Below are 17,815 nucleotides of genomic sequence, written 5' to 3' on the forward strand. Positions count from 1 at the left end.
TAACACTACCTCGATATATATATATAACTACCTCTAGATATATATATATATAACACTACCTCTAGATATATATATTTATATATAACATTACCTCTATATAACACTACCTCTCTCTCTCTATATATATATGTGTATATATATATATATATAACACTACCTCTAGATATATAGATAACAGTAGCAACAGTGTATGTGATAAGTCGATATAAAAATGGATGGGAGGCAAAGGAGGACTGTATATGTATAAGCAATATGACAAACATGGTAGCTATATATAACACTACCTCTAGATAGTTTTTATATTTATATATATAACTACCTCTATATAACACCACCTCTATATAACACTACCTCTATATAAAACAATATCTCTAGATATATACAGTATATATATATATATAACTACCTCTATATAACACCACCTCTATATAACACTACCTCTATATAACACTACCTATATATATATATATATAACTACCTCTATATAACACTACCTCTATATAACACTACCTCTATATAACACTACGTCTATATAACACTACCTATATATATTACACTACCTCTATATAACACTACCTCTATATAACACTACCTCTATATAACACTACCTCTATATAACACTACCTATGTATATATATAACTACCTCTATATAACACTACCTCTATATAACACTACCTCTATATAACACTACCTCTATATAACACTACCTATGTATATATATATAACTGCCTCTATATAACACTACCTCTATATAACACTACCTCTATATAACACTACCTCTATATAACACTACCTCTATATAACACTACCTCTATATATAACTACCTCTATATAACACTACCTCTATATAACACTACCTCTATATAACACTACCTATGTATATATATATAACTGCCTCTATATAACACTACCTCTATATAACACTACCTCTATATAACACTACCTCTATATAACACTACCTCTATATAACACTACGTCTATATAACACTACGTCTATATAACACTACCTCTATATAACACTACCTCTATATAACACTACCTCTATATAACACTACCTCTATATAACACTACCTCTATATAACACTACCTCTATATAACACTACCTATGTATATATATATAACTGCCTCTATATAACACTACCTCTATATAACACTACCTCTATATAACAATACCTCTATATAACACTACCTCTATATAACACTACCTCTATATAACACTACCTCTATATAACACTACCTCTATATAACACTACCTCTATATAACACTACCTCTATATAACACTACCTCTATATAACACTACCTCTATATAACACTACCTATGTATATATATATAACTGCCTCTATATAACACTACCTCTATATAACACTACCTCTATATAACACTACCTCTATATAACACTACCTCTATATAACACTACCTCTATATAACACTACCTCTATATAACACTACCTAGATATATATATAACTGCCTCTATATAACACTACCTCTATATAACACTACCTCTATATAACACTACCTCTATATAACACTACCTCTATATAACACTACCTCTATATAACACTACCTCTATATAACACTACCTCTATATAACACTACCTATGTATATATATAACTGCCTCTATATAACACTACCTCTATATAACACTACCTCTATATAACACTACGTCTATATAACACTACGTCTATATAACACTACGTCTATATAACACTACCTAGATATATATATATATATAACACTACCTCTATATAACACTACGTCTATATAACACTACGTCTATATAACACTACCTCTATATAACACTACCTCTATATAACACTACCTCTATATAACACTACCTCTATATAACACTACCTATGTATATATATATAACTGCCTCTATATAACACTACCTCTATATAACACTACCTCTATATAACAATACCTCTATATAACACTACCTCTATATAACACTACCTCTATATAACACTACCTCTATATAACACTACCTCTATATAACACTACCTATGTATATATATATAACTGCCTCTATATAACACTACCTCTATATAACAATACCTCTATATAACACTACCTCTATATAACACTACCTCTATATAACACTACCTCTATATAACACTACCTCTATATAACACTACGTCTATATAACACTACCTCTATATAACACCACCTCTATATAACACTACCTCTATATAACACTACCTCTATATAACACTACCTATGTATATATATATAACTGCCTCTATATAACACTACCTCTATATAACACTACCTCTATATAACACTACGTCTATATAACACTACGTCTATATAACACTACGTCTATATAACACTACCTCTATATAACACTACCTCTATATAACACTACCTCTATATAACACTACGTCTATATAACACTACCTCTATATAACACTACCTCTATATAACACTACCTATGTATATATATATAACTGCCTCTATATAACACTACCTCTATATAACACTACGTCTATATAACACTACCTCTATATAACACTACCTCTATATAACACTACGTCTATATAACACTACGTCTATATAACACTACGTCTATATAACACTACCTCTATATAACACTACGTCTATATAACACTACGTCTATATAACACTACCTCTATATAACACTACCTCTATATAACACTACCTCTATATAACACTACCTCTATATAACACTACCTCTATATAACACTCCCTATGTATATATATATAACTGCCTCTATATAACACTACCTCTATATAACACTACCTCTATATAACACTACCTCTATATAACACTACCTCTATATATATATATAACTGCCTCTATATAACACTACCTCTATATAACACTACCTCTATATAACACTACCTCTATATAACACTACCTCTATATAACACTACGTCTATATAACACTACGTCTATATAACACTACCTAGATATATATATATATATAACACTACCTCTATATAACACTACGTCTATATAACACTACCTCTATATAACACTACGTCTATATAACACTACGTCTATATAACACTACGTCTATATAACAATACCTCTATATAACACTACCTCTATATATATATATAACTGCCTCTATATAACACTACCTCTATATAACACTACCTCTATATAACACTACCTCTATATAACACTACCTCTATATAACACTACCTCTATATAACACTACCTCTATATAACACTACCTCTATATAACACTACATATGTATATATATAACTGCCTCTATATAACACTACCTCTATATAACACTACCTCTATATAACACTACCTCTATATAACACTACCTCTATATAACACTACCTCTATATAACACTACCTCTATATAACACTACCTCTATATAACACTACCTCTATATAACACTACCTCTATATAACACTACGTCTATATAACACTACCTCTATATAACAATACCTCTATATAACACTACCTCTATATAACACTACCTCTATATAACACTACGTCTATATAACACCACCTCTATATAACACTACCTCTATATAACACTACCTATGTATATATATATAACTGCCTCTATATAACACTACCTCTATATAACACTACCTCTATATAACACTATGTCTATATAACACTACCTCTATATAACACTACCTCTATATAACACCACCTCTATATAACACTACCTCTATATAACACTACCTATGTATATATATATAACTGCCTCTATATAACACTACCTCTATATAACACTACCTCTATATAACAATACCTCTATATAACACTACCTCTATATAACACTACCTCTATATAACACTACGTCTATATAACACCACCTCTATATAACACTACCTCTATATAACACTACCTCTATATAACACTACCTATGTATATATATATAACTGCCTCTATATAACACTACCTCTATATAACACTACCTCTATATAACAATACCTCTATATAACACTACCTCTATATAACACTACCTCTATATAACACTACCTCTATATAACACTACGTCTATATAACACTACCTCTATATAACACCACCTCTATATAACACTACCTCTATATAACACTACCTCTATATAACACTACCTATGTATAACACTACCTCTATATAACACTACCTCTATATAACACTACCTCTATATAACACTACCTATGTATATATATATATAACTACCTCTATATAACACTACCTCTATATAACACTACCTCTATATAACACTACATATGTATATATATATAACTGCCTCTATATAACACTACCTCTATATAACACTACCTCTATATAACACTACCTCTATATAACACTACGTCTATATAACACTACGTCTATATAACACTAGGTCTATATAACACTACCTAGATATATATATATATATAACACTACCTCTATATAACACTACCTATATATAACACTACCTCTATATAACACTACCTATATATATTACACTACCTCTATATAACACTACCTCTAGATATATATATATATATATATATATAACACTACCTCTATATAACAATACCTCTATATAACACTACCTCTATATAACACTACCTCTATATAACACTACCTCTATATAACACTACCTCTATATAACACTACCTCTAGATATATATATATATAACACTACCTCTATATAACACTACCTCTATATAACACTACCTCTATATAACACTACATATGTATATATATAACTGCCTCTATATAACACTACCTCTATATAACACTACCTCTATATAACACTACCTCTATATAACACTACGTCTATATAACACTACCTCTATATAACACCACCTCTATATAACACTACCTCTATATAACACTACCTATGTATATATATATATAACTGCCTCTATATAACACTACCTCTATATAACACTACCTCTATATAACACTACGTCTATATAACACTACGTCTATATAACACTACGTCTATATAACACTACCTAGATATATATATATATATATAACACTACCTCTATATAACAATACCTATATATATAACACTACCTCTATATAACACTACCTCTATATAACAATACCTATATATATAACACTACCTCTATATAACAATACCTATATATATAACACTACCTCTATATAACACTACCTCTATATAACACTACCTATATATATAACACTACCTCTATATAACAATACCTATATATATAACACTACCTCTATATAACACTACGTCTATATAACACTACCTCTATATAACACTACCTCTATATAACACTACCTCTATATAACACTACCTCTATATAACACTACGTCTATATAACACTACGTCTATATAACACTACCTCTATATAACACTACCTCTATATAACACTCCCTATGTATATATATATAACTGCCTCTATATAACACTACCTCTATATAACACTACCTCTATATAACACTACCTCTATATAACACTACCTCTATATATATATATAACTGCCTCTATATAACACTACCTCTATATAACACTACCTCTATATAACACTACCTCTATATAACACTACCTCTATATAACACTACGTCTATATAACACTACGTCTATATAACACTACCTAGATATATATATATATATATAACACTACCTCTATATAACACTACGTCTATATAACACTACCTCTATATAACACTACGTCTATATAACACTACGTCTATATAACACTACGTCTATATAACAATACCTCTATATAACACTACCTCTATATATATATATAACTGCCTCTATATAACACTACCTCTATATAACACTACCTCTATATAACACTACCTCTATATAACACTACCTCTATATAACACTACCTCTATATAACACTACCTCTATATAACACTACCTCTATATAACACTACATATGTATATATATAACTGCCTCTATATAACACTACCTCTATATAACACTACCTCTATATAACACTACCTCTATATAACACTACCTCTATATAACACTACCTCTATATAACACTACCTCTATATAACACTACCTCTATATAACACTACCTCTATATAACACTACGTCTATATAACACTACCTCTATATAACAATACCTCTATATAACACTACCTCTATATAACACTACCTCTATATAACACTACGTCTATATAACACCACCTCTATATAACACTACCTCTATATAACACTACCTATGTATATATATATAACTGCCTCTATATAACACTACCTCTATATAACACTACCTCTATATAACACTATGTCTATATAACACTACCTCTATATAACACTACCTCTATATAACACCACCTCTATATAACACTACCTCTATATAACACTACCTATGTATATATATATAACTGCCTCTATATAACACTACCTCTATATAACACTACCTCTATATAACAATACCTCTATATAACACTACCTCTATATAACACTACCTCTATATAACACTACGTCTATATAACACCACCTCTATATACCACTACCTCTATATAACACTACCTCTATATAACACTACCTATGTATATATATATAACTGCCTCTATATAACACTACCTCTATATAACACTACCTCTATATAACAATACCTCTATATAACACTACCTCTATATAACACTACCTCTATATAACACTACCTCTATATAACACTACGTCTATATAACACTACCTCTATATAACACCACCTCTATATAACACTACCTCTATATAACACTACCTCTATATAACACTACCTATGTATAACACTACCTCTATATAACACTACCTCTATATAACACTACCTCTATATAACACTACCTATGTATATATATATATAACTACCTCTATATAACACTACCTCTATATAACACTACCTCTATATAACACTACATATGTATATATATAACTGCCTCTATATAACACTACCTCTATATAACACTACCTCTATATAACACTACCTCTATATAACACTACGTCTATATAACACTACGTCTATATAACACTAGGTCTATATAACACTACCTAGATATATATATATATATAACACTACCTCTATATAACACTACCTATATATAACACTACCTCTATATAACACTACCTATATATATTACACTACCTCTATATAACACTACCTCTAGATATATATATATATATATATATATATATAACTCTACCTCTATATAACAATACCTCTATATAACACTACCTCTATATAACACTACCTCTATATAACACTACCTCTATATAACACTACCTCTATATAACACTACCTCTAGATATATATATATATATAACACTACCTCTATATAACACTACCTCTATATAACACTACCTCTATATAACACTACCTCTATATAACACTACATATGTATATATATAACTGCCTCTATATAACACTACCTCTATATAACACTACCTCTATATAACACTACCTCTATATAACACTACGTCTATATAACACTACCTCTATATAACACCACCTCTATATAACACTACCTCTATATAACACTACCTATGTATATATATATAACTGCCTCTATATAACACTACCTCTATATAACAATACCTATATATAACACTACCTATTTATACATAAAACACTACTAACTGTAAGTCACTCCGGATGAGAGCCGCTGATAAATGACTCAAATGTAAGTGTAAACTTTTGTTGTCTGGTTGTTTCCAGGTGTGTCTGCAGGATAACACGTTGATCTGTGCCGGGTGTAAGCTGTTTGGTCACCACAGCACCCATGCAGTGTCCAAGCTGTTGGATGTGTACGAGCAGAGAAAGGAGGGCTTCGCCAAACAGATGAAGAGTCTGCTGGACAAACATGAAGCAAACAAAAAATGCATTGAGGTAGGTCTACCTGGATGGGGTAAATAGCAAGACGTATATACATAGATTTTTTTATATGAGAATCCTGATTGTCTTGTCACTTTTACCTGTGACGATTTTGGTATATGCGATTATGGTAATTAACTGGGGGGGCTCAAAAGAAACACTTGGCTTTTCCCTGCCACTTCACTATTATACTTCGTTATTATCAGTAGCATTTCATTACTATTCGTTATTACCTCTAAATATCAGTCTAGTATACAAATGAATTAATGTCAGATTGGAGAGGAATTCTGAAAAGTAATTCAGATTCCGATTTAGACAAACTAAACCATTCACACCAAGTCCGATGGGTTTTTCCCTCCACATTTACGAACAATTTGCATAACGTCAGCAACTCTACTGCAGTTATTCTCTGTGGCAATATGTTGTTCAATGTGGCTAAGGAGGACGCAGTAACAAGAGAAACATCCTATACTACTGGACAAAATAATATGCTACTGAAAATATTAGGATATAGACTATGCTACGTTTCATTCAGCTGCTTCCCATTTCATAAGATGTATTTTTTAAATTACATTTCAAATTACAACAACAACAACAAAAACATAGGACATCAATACACATATTTTCTCTGAAGAAACATAAAATAACATTGAAGTAAAATTTAAAAAAACAGAATACACATGAATGGAATTAGAAAAAGATAAAGTACCTAAAATAAAATAAAATCAGGGGTTACAAATGTACAAATCAAATTAAATGTTATTTGTCACATGCGCCGAATACAACAGGTGGAGACCTGCTGACTGACAGGCCCTTAACCAATACAACAGGTGGAGACCTGCTGACTGACAGGCCCTTAACCAATACAACAGGTGGAGACCTGCTGACTGACAGGCCCTTAACCAATACAACAGGTGGAGACCTGCTGACTGACAGGCCCTTAACCAATACAACAGGTGGAGACCTGCTGACTGACAGGCCCTTAACCAATACAACAGGTGGAGACCTGCTGACTGACAGGCCCTTAACCAATACAACAGGTGGAGACCTGCTGACTGACAGGCCCTTAACCAATACAACAGGTGGAGACCTGCTGACTGACAGGCCCTTAACCAATACAACAGGTGGAGACCTGCTAACTGACAGGCCCTTAACCAATACAACAGGTGGAGACCTGCTAACTGACAGGCCCTTAACCAATACAACAGGTGGAGACCTGCTGACTGACAGGCCCTTAACCAATACAACAGGTGGAGACCTGCTAACTGACAGGCCCTTAACCAATACAACAGGTGGAGACCTGCTGACTGACAGGCCCTTAACCAATACAACATGTGGAGACCTGCTGACTGACAGGCCCTTAACCAATACAACAGGTGGAGACCTGCTAACTGACAGGCCCTTAACCAATACAACAGGTGGAGACCTGCTTACTGACAGGCCCTTAACCAATACAACAGGTGGAGACCTGCTGACTGACAGGCCCTTAACCAATACAACAGGTGGAGACCTGCTAACTGACAGGCCCTTAACCAATACAACAGGTGGAGACCTGCTTACTGACAGGCCCTTAACCAATACAACAGGTGGAGACCTGCTGACTGACAGGCCCTTAACCAATACAACAGGTGGAGACCTGCTAACTGACAGGCCCTTAACCAATACAACAGGTGGAGACCTGCTGACTGACAGGCCCTTAACCAATACAACAGGTGGAGACCTGCTGACTGACAGGCCCTTAACCAATACAACAGGTGGAGACCTGCTGACTGACAGGCCCTTAACCAATACAACAGGTGGAGACCTGCTGACTGACAGGCCCTTAACCAATACAACAGGTGGAGACCTGCTGACTGACAGGCCCTTAACCAATACAACAGGTGGAGACCTTACAGTGAAATGCTTACTTACAGGCCCTTAACCAACAATGCAGTTTTAAGAAAAAATTATTGGTAAGTAAAAAATAGATAAGTAATGCAAATAATCTGGGTAGGCATTTGATTAATTGTTCAGGAGTTTTACGGCTTGGGGGTAGAAGCTGTTAAGAAGCCTCTTGGACCTAGACTTGGTGCTCCGGTACTGATTACCGTGCGGTAGCAGAGAGAACAGTCTATGACTAGAGTGGCTGGAGTCTGACAATTTTTAGGGCCTACCTCTGACACCGCCTGGTATTGAGGTCCTGGATGGCAGGAAGCTTGGCCCCAGTTACCCCCGCAACATGGTGCTGCCACCCCCGTGCTTCACGGTTGGGATGGTGTTCTTCGGCTTGCAAGCCTCCCTCTTTTTCCTCCAAACATAACAATGGTCATTATGGCCAAACAGTTCTATTTTTGTTTCATCAGACCAGAGGACATTTCTCCAAAAAGTACAATCTTTGTCCCCATGTGCAGTTGCAAACTGTAGTCTGGCTGTTTTATGGCGGTTTTGGAGCAGTGGCTTCTTCCTTGCTGAGCGGCCTTTCAGGTTATGTTGATATAAGACTCGTTTTACTGTGGATATAGATACTTTTGTACCTGTTTCCTCCAGCATCTTCACAAGGTCCTTTGCTGTTGTTCTGGGATTGATTTGTACTTTTCACACAAAAGTACGTTCATCTCTAGGAAACAGAAAGCGTCTCCTTCCTGAGCGGTATGACGGCTGCGTGGTCCCATGGTGTTTATACTTGTGTACTATTGTTTGTACAGATGAACGTGGTACCTTTAGGCATTTGGAAATTGCTCCCAAGGATGAACCAGGCTTGTGGAGATCTACAATTTTTTTTCTGAGGTCTTGGCTGATTTCTTTTGATTTTCCCATGATGTCAAGCAAAGAGGCACTGAGTTTGAAGGTAGGCCTTGAAATACATCCACAGGTACACCTCCAATTGACTCAAATGATGTCAATTAGCCTATCAGAAGCTTCTAAAGCCATGACATCATTTTCTGGAATGTTCCAAGCTGTTTCAAGGCACAGTCAACTTAGTGTATGTAAACTTCTGACCCACTGGAATTGTGATACAGTGAATTATTAGTGAAATAATCTGTCTGTAAACAATTGTTGGAAAAATTACTTGTGTCATGCACAAAGTAGATGTCCTGACCGACTTGCCAAAACTATAGTTTGTTAACAAGAAATTCGTGAAGTGGTTGAAAAATGAGTTTTAATGACTCCAACCTAAGTGTATGTAAACTTCCGACTTCAACTGTATATAGCCTCATTACTACCTGGTACCCCTGTATATAGCCTCATTACTACCTGGTACTCCTTGTATATAGCCTCATTACTACCTGGTACTCCTGTATATAGCCTCATTACTACCTGGTACCCTTGTATATAGCCTCATTACTACCTGGTACCCCTGTATATAGCCTCATTACTACCTGGTACTCCTTGTATATATCCTCATTACTACCTGATACCCTTGTATATAGCCTCATTACTACCTGATACCCCTGTATATAGCCTCATTACTACCTGGTACTCCTTGTATATATCCTCATTACTACCTGATACCCTTGTATATAGCCTCATTACTACCTGATACCCCTGTATATAGCCTCATTACTACCTGGTACTCCTTGTATATCAAATCAAGTTTATTTTATATAGCCCTTCGTACATCAGCTAATATCTCGAAGTGCTGTACAGAAACCCAGCCTAAAACCCCAAACAGCAAGCAATGCAGGTGTAGAAGCATATAGCCTCATTACTACCTGATACCCTTGTATATAGCCTCATTACTACCTGGTGCTCCTTGTATATAGCCTCATTACTACCTGGTACCCCTGCACATTGATTCAGTACTGGTAAAGTCTACACCTGTTGAATTTGATGCAATTTGATTGGATTTAATAGATTACTTCAAACAGAAATGGATCGTATCAGGGTCGTGTTCACTAGAAACTGAAAATTAACTCATCCAATAAGAAACTCATTTTCATTGCAAAACATTTTCCGTTCCAAAACGTTTTGCTACGGTCTGCACTATTTTTGTTTTGCTACGCGCCTCGCTCAATCAGCCCTCTAAGACAGAAGTGAAATGGTATCGCAGTAGGCAGTACTCTCTTAATAGCACTCTTCTCTTCATCTGTAGTTTGATAATTCTCTTTTTGTATAAACGTTTTTGTATACTGCCCATGTTGGTTATCATCTTTTATCTCTGTCAGTAAAAATACGACCCAGTGTAAATCAGAGATTAGCTGACGGTCCTCTTTGTGTTACTCTGTAGGGTCTGCTGGGCCAGAAGCAGGACCTCCTCTCGTCCTCTAAGGACATTGAGGCTTTCCTGAAGAAGCTGGGGGACAGTCTGATCTGGGAGATCCAGATGAAGGTGAGCCACATGGTCATGAAGGTCCACACGGAGTGCTCCATGAGGTGCCGTTGCCTCCAGGATGGCATGGACGAGCTCAGCGCCCCCCAGAAGGTGAGGATAATAACACATTCGTAACAAGGATATTTGAGTTATTTTCGGATCCTACAGGATGTACAGTACCAGCCAGTAGTTTGGATACACCTACTCATTCAAGGGTTTTTCTTTATTTTTACTATTGTCTACATTGTAAAATAATATTGAAGACATCAAAACTATGAAATAACACATATGGAATCATGTAGTAACCAATATATATTTTTGCTTAGTCTGTAATTGGTTTAGTATTGTGGAGTAACTACAATGTTGTTGATCCATCCTCAGTTCTCTTATCACAGCCATTAATCCCTGTAGCTGTTTTAAAGTCACCATTGGCCTCATGGTGAAATCCCTGACCGGTTTCCTTCCTCTCTGGCAACTGAGTTAGGAAGGACGCCTGTATCTTTGTAGTGACTGGGTGAATTGATACACCATCCAAAGTGTATTTAATAACTTCACTATGCTCAAAGGGATATTCAATGTCTGCTTTTTATTTTAACCCATCTACCAATCGGTGCCCTTCTTTGTGAGGCATTGGAAAACCTCCCTGGTCTTTGTGGTTGAATCTATGTTTGAAATTCACTGCTCGACTGAGGGACCTTACAGATAATTGTATGTGTTGGAGTACAGAGATGAGGTAGTCATTCAAAAATCAAGTTAAACACTATTATTGTACACAGAGTGAGTCCATGTAACTTATTATGTGACTTGTTAACCACATTTTTACTCCTGAACTTATTTAGGCATCGCCATAACAAAGGGGTTGAATAATTATTGCCTTTTCATTTTTAATTAATTTGTAAAAATGTCTGAAAACGTAATTCCACGTTGACATTAGGGGGTATTGTGTGTAAGCCAGTGACACAACATTTTTAATTTAATACATTTTAGTATTCACACCCCTGTTTTCTCCACATTTTGTTGTGTTAGCCTGAATTTAAAATGTATTACATTAAACATTTTGGTCACTGGCCTATACACAATACCTCATAATGTGCAATTATGTTTTTAGAAATGTTTACACATTAATACTATCTATCTATCTACACTACATGACAAAAGTATGTGGACGCCTGCTCGTCGAATATCTCATTCCAAAATCATGGGCATTAATATGGAGTTGGTCCCCCCTTTGCTACTATAACAGCCTCCACTCTTCTGGGAAGGCTTTCCACTAGATGTTGGAACATTGCTGCTATAACAGCCTCCACTCTTCTGGGAAGGCTTTCCACTAGATGTTGGAACATTGCTGCTATAACAGCCTCCACTCTTCTGGGAAGACTTTCCACTAGATGTTGGAACATTGCTGCTATAACAGCCTCCACTCTTCTGGGAAGGCTTTCCTCTAGATGTTGGAACATTGCTGCTATAACAGCCTCCACTCTTCTGGGAAGGCTTTCCACTAGATGTTGGAACATTGCTGCTATAACAGCCTCCACTCTTCTGGGAAGGGTTTCCACTAGATGTTGGAACATTGCTGCTATAACAGCCTCCACTCTTCTGGGAAGGCTTTCCACTAGATGTTGGAACATTGCTGCGGGGACTTGCTTTCAGCCACAAGACCATTCAGCCACAAGAGCATTAGTGAGGTCGGGCACTGATGTAGGGAGATTAGGCCTGGCTAACAGTCAGCGTTCCAATTCATCCCAAGCTCAAGAATCACCAAAGTTCAATTTGACAGCTGACATACGTGTTCATTCTATCTTGGGAATTAAAATAATGAGAAATAAAGTTGATTTTGGTTGCCATATTTTGGTTGCCACACCACTAGCTGTGGCCTCCAATAGGCACCGCTGGTTATTTTACTAAGAGTTATGAAGTCAAGAAGCTACTATCTAGCAGAAGACTCTAGCTAGCTACATTGACTATGTTCACAATGTAAACAACAGCAACATGTGTAATTAAAGGACAACTATGTAGTACAACCACTAGCAATAATTTAAGAGCACTTAGGAAAAACTGGAACAAAGCTGTACATAATGGATGAATATGGTACAGTAGGGGAAGTGGTGGAAAAAGAACCCAATCGTCATACTTGAGTAAAAGTAAAGATACATTAAACTTCTTATGGCTGCAATCCCGTTAACGGATTAACGGAACATGACAACAGCCAGTGAAAGTGCAGGGCGCCAAATTCAAACAACAGAAATCTCATAATTAAAATTCCTCAAACATACATGTATCTTATACCATTTTAAAGGTAATCTTGTTGTTAATCCCACCAAAGTGTCCGATTTCAAATAGGCTTTACAGCGAAAGCACCACAAACGATTATGTTAAGTCACCACAAAATCACAGACAAACACAGTCATTTTTCCAGCCAAAGACAGGAGTCACAAAAAGCAGAAATAGAGATAAAATGAATCACTAACCTTTGATGATCTTCATCAGATGACACTCATAGGACTTCATGTTACACAATACATATATGTTTTGTTCGATAAAGTTCATATTTATATCCAAAAACCTCAGTTTACATTGGCGCCATGTTCAGAAATGCCTCCAACATATCCAGAGAAATTGCAGAGAGCCACGTCAAATAACAGAAATACTCATCATAAACTTTGATGAAAGATACATGTTTTACATAGAATTAAAGATACACTTGTTCTTAATGCAAACACTGTGTCAGATTTCAAAAGCTTTACGGCAAAAGCACAATATTCAATAATCTGAGAACAGTGTTCAGCCACAAAAGGAAGCCATACAGTTACCCGCCAAATTGTGCAGTCAACAAAACTCATAAAAGGCATTATAAATCTTCACTTACCTTTGCTGATCTTCGTCGGAATGCACTCCCAGGACTCCCACTTCCACAAGAAATGTTCGTTTTGTTCGGTAATGTCCATCATTTATGTCCAAATAGTTATTTTTGTTGGCGTGTTTGGTAAACAAATCCAAAGTCAGGAAGCGCGTTCGCTAAAAGCAGACGAAATGTAAAAAAGTTCCGTAACAGTCAGTAGAAACATGTCAAACGATGTATTGAATCAATCTTTAGAATGTTGTTCACATAAATCTTGAATAACGTTCCAACCGGAGAATTACATTGACTTCAGATGAGCGATGGAACAGAGCTCCCTCTCATGTGAACGCGCATGGTCAGAGCATGGTCACCTCATGGCAGACCTGACTAATTCCTGTCTCCTTCGGCCCCACTTCACAGTAGAGGCATCAGACAAGCTTCTACAGACTATTGACATCCAGTGGAAGCCGTAGGAAGTGCAAACTCATCCATATCCCACTGTGTATTCAATAGGGTCTTGGTTGAAAATTGACCAACCTCAGAATTCCCACTTCCTGTTTGGATTTTTTCTCAGGTTTTTACTTGCCATATGAGTTCTGTTATACTCACAGACATCATTCAAACAGTTTTAGAAACTTCAGAGTGTTTTCTATCCATTACGGATAATAATATGCATATATTAGCAACTGGGACTGAGGAGCAGGCAATTTACTATGGGCACCTCTGGGCACCTTTCATCCAAGCTACTCAATACTGCCCCTGCAGCCATAAGAAGTTAATGACAAGTAAAATACTACTTGAGTAAAAGTCTAAAAGTATTTGGTTTTAAATATACTTAAGTATCAAAATAATAAAAAATTCCTTATATTAAGCAAACCAGACAGCACAATGTGTTTTTTATTTATTTACAGATAGCCAGGGGCACGCTCCAACACCCAGACATCATTTACAAAGAAGCATGTGTGTTTAGTGAGTCTGCCAGATTAGAGGCAGTAGGGATGACCAGTGATGTCCTCTTGATAAGTGTGTGAATTGGACCATTTTCCTGTCCTGCTAAGCATTCAAAATGTAATGATTACTTTTAGGTGTCAGGGAAATGTATGGAGTAAAAAGTACATCATTTTCTTTAGGAATGTAGTGAAGTAAAGTACAGATACCTAGTACTTTATACCACTGAGTAGAGGAAAATAGAGTAAAGATGCTCTCCCCCTCTGCTCCTCTCTCAACAACGTGTGTAGCAGGTAGAAGTCACATTGACACAGTCTTCTTCGGTGGAGTTTAACGGCGGTTGGCATCTAATTATGTTAGAGTTACCTCTGTGAAGCATTTATTTGGGCTGCAATTTCTGAGGCTGGTAACTCTAATGAACGTATCCTCTGCAGCAGAGGTAACTCTGGGTCTTCCTTTCCTGTGGCGGTCCTCATGAGAGCCAGTTTCATCATAGCGCTTGATGGTTTTTGCGACTGCACTTGAAGAAACTTTCAAAGTTCTTGAACTTCTCCGGATTGACTGACCTTCATGTCTTAAAGTAATGATGGACTGTCGTTTCTCTTTGCTTATTTGAGCTGTTCTTGCCATAATATGGACTTGGTCTTTTACCAAATAGGGCTGTCTTCTGTATACCACCCCTACCTTGTCACAACACAACTGATTGGCTCAAACGCAATAAGAAGTAAAGAAATTCCACAAATGTACTTTTAACATGGCACACCTGTTAATTGAAATGCCTTCCAGGTGACTACCTGGTTGAGAGAATGCCAAGAGTGCAAAGCTGTCATCAAGGCAAAGGGTGGCTACTTTGAAGAATCTAAAATATAACATATTTTAATTTGTTTAACCTCTAATTCCTCCCAAACCCGGATCCGGGAGCACCCCCACCAGTAAATACTAGCATCTAAATATCATTAAATCACAAGTCCAAGACACCAGATGAAAGATACACTTCTTGTGAATCCAGCCATCATTTCTGATTTTTAAAATGTTTTACAGGGAAGACACAATATGTAAATCTATTAGCTAACCACGTTAGCAAAAGACACCACTTTTCTTACTCCACCATTTTTTTACTGCATCAGTAGCTATCACAAATTCGACCAAATAAAGATATAAATAGCCACTAACCAAGAAACAACTTTATCAGATGACAGTCTGATAACATATTTATTGTATAGCATATGTTTTGTTAGAAAAATGTGCATATTTCAGGTATAAATCATAGTTTACCATTGCAGCCACCATCACAACTCTCCCCAAAGCGACTAGAATAACTACAGAGAGCAACGTGTATTACCTAATTACTCATCATAAAACATTTCTTAAAAATACACAGCGTACAGCAATTGAAAGACACAGATCTTGTGAATCCAGACAATATTTCAGATTTTCGAAGTGTTTTACAGCGAAAACACAATATAGCGTTATATTAGCTTAGCACAATAGCAAACCACACAACAGCATTGATTCCAGCCAAACATAGCGATAACGTATTCACCACCAAAATATATTAATTTTTTCACTAACCTTCTCAGAATTCTTCAGATGACAGTCCTGTAACATCATATTACACAATGCATATAGAGTTTGTTCGAAAATGTGCATATTTAGCGCCACAAATCGTGCTTATACATTGAGAATAGTGTCCAAATACTCAAGCAATCTGTCCGGCGCCATCTTGGAAAGGCCCCTATTCTTATCGAAAACTATTCATAAACTTGACTAAAAAAATACAGGTTGGACAGCAATTGAAAGAAAAATTTGTTCTTAATGCAATCGCTGAATTACATTTTTAAAATTAACAATACTGCGCAATACAGGGTGCGATAAAGCAAGGCTACACTGCAAGTAATGGCGTCTTATGCATTTGACTTTTTTCAACAGAACAATGAATTATCAGCATAAATAGTTCTTACTTTTTGATGACC

Source organism: Salvelinus namaycush, chromosome 20 (assembly GCF_016432855.1).
Source record: "Salvelinus namaycush isolate Seneca chromosome 20, SaNama_1.0, whole genome shotgun sequence".
Taxonomy (NCBI): domain Eukaryota; kingdom Metazoa; phylum Chordata; class Actinopteri; order Salmoniformes; family Salmonidae; genus Salvelinus; species Salvelinus namaycush.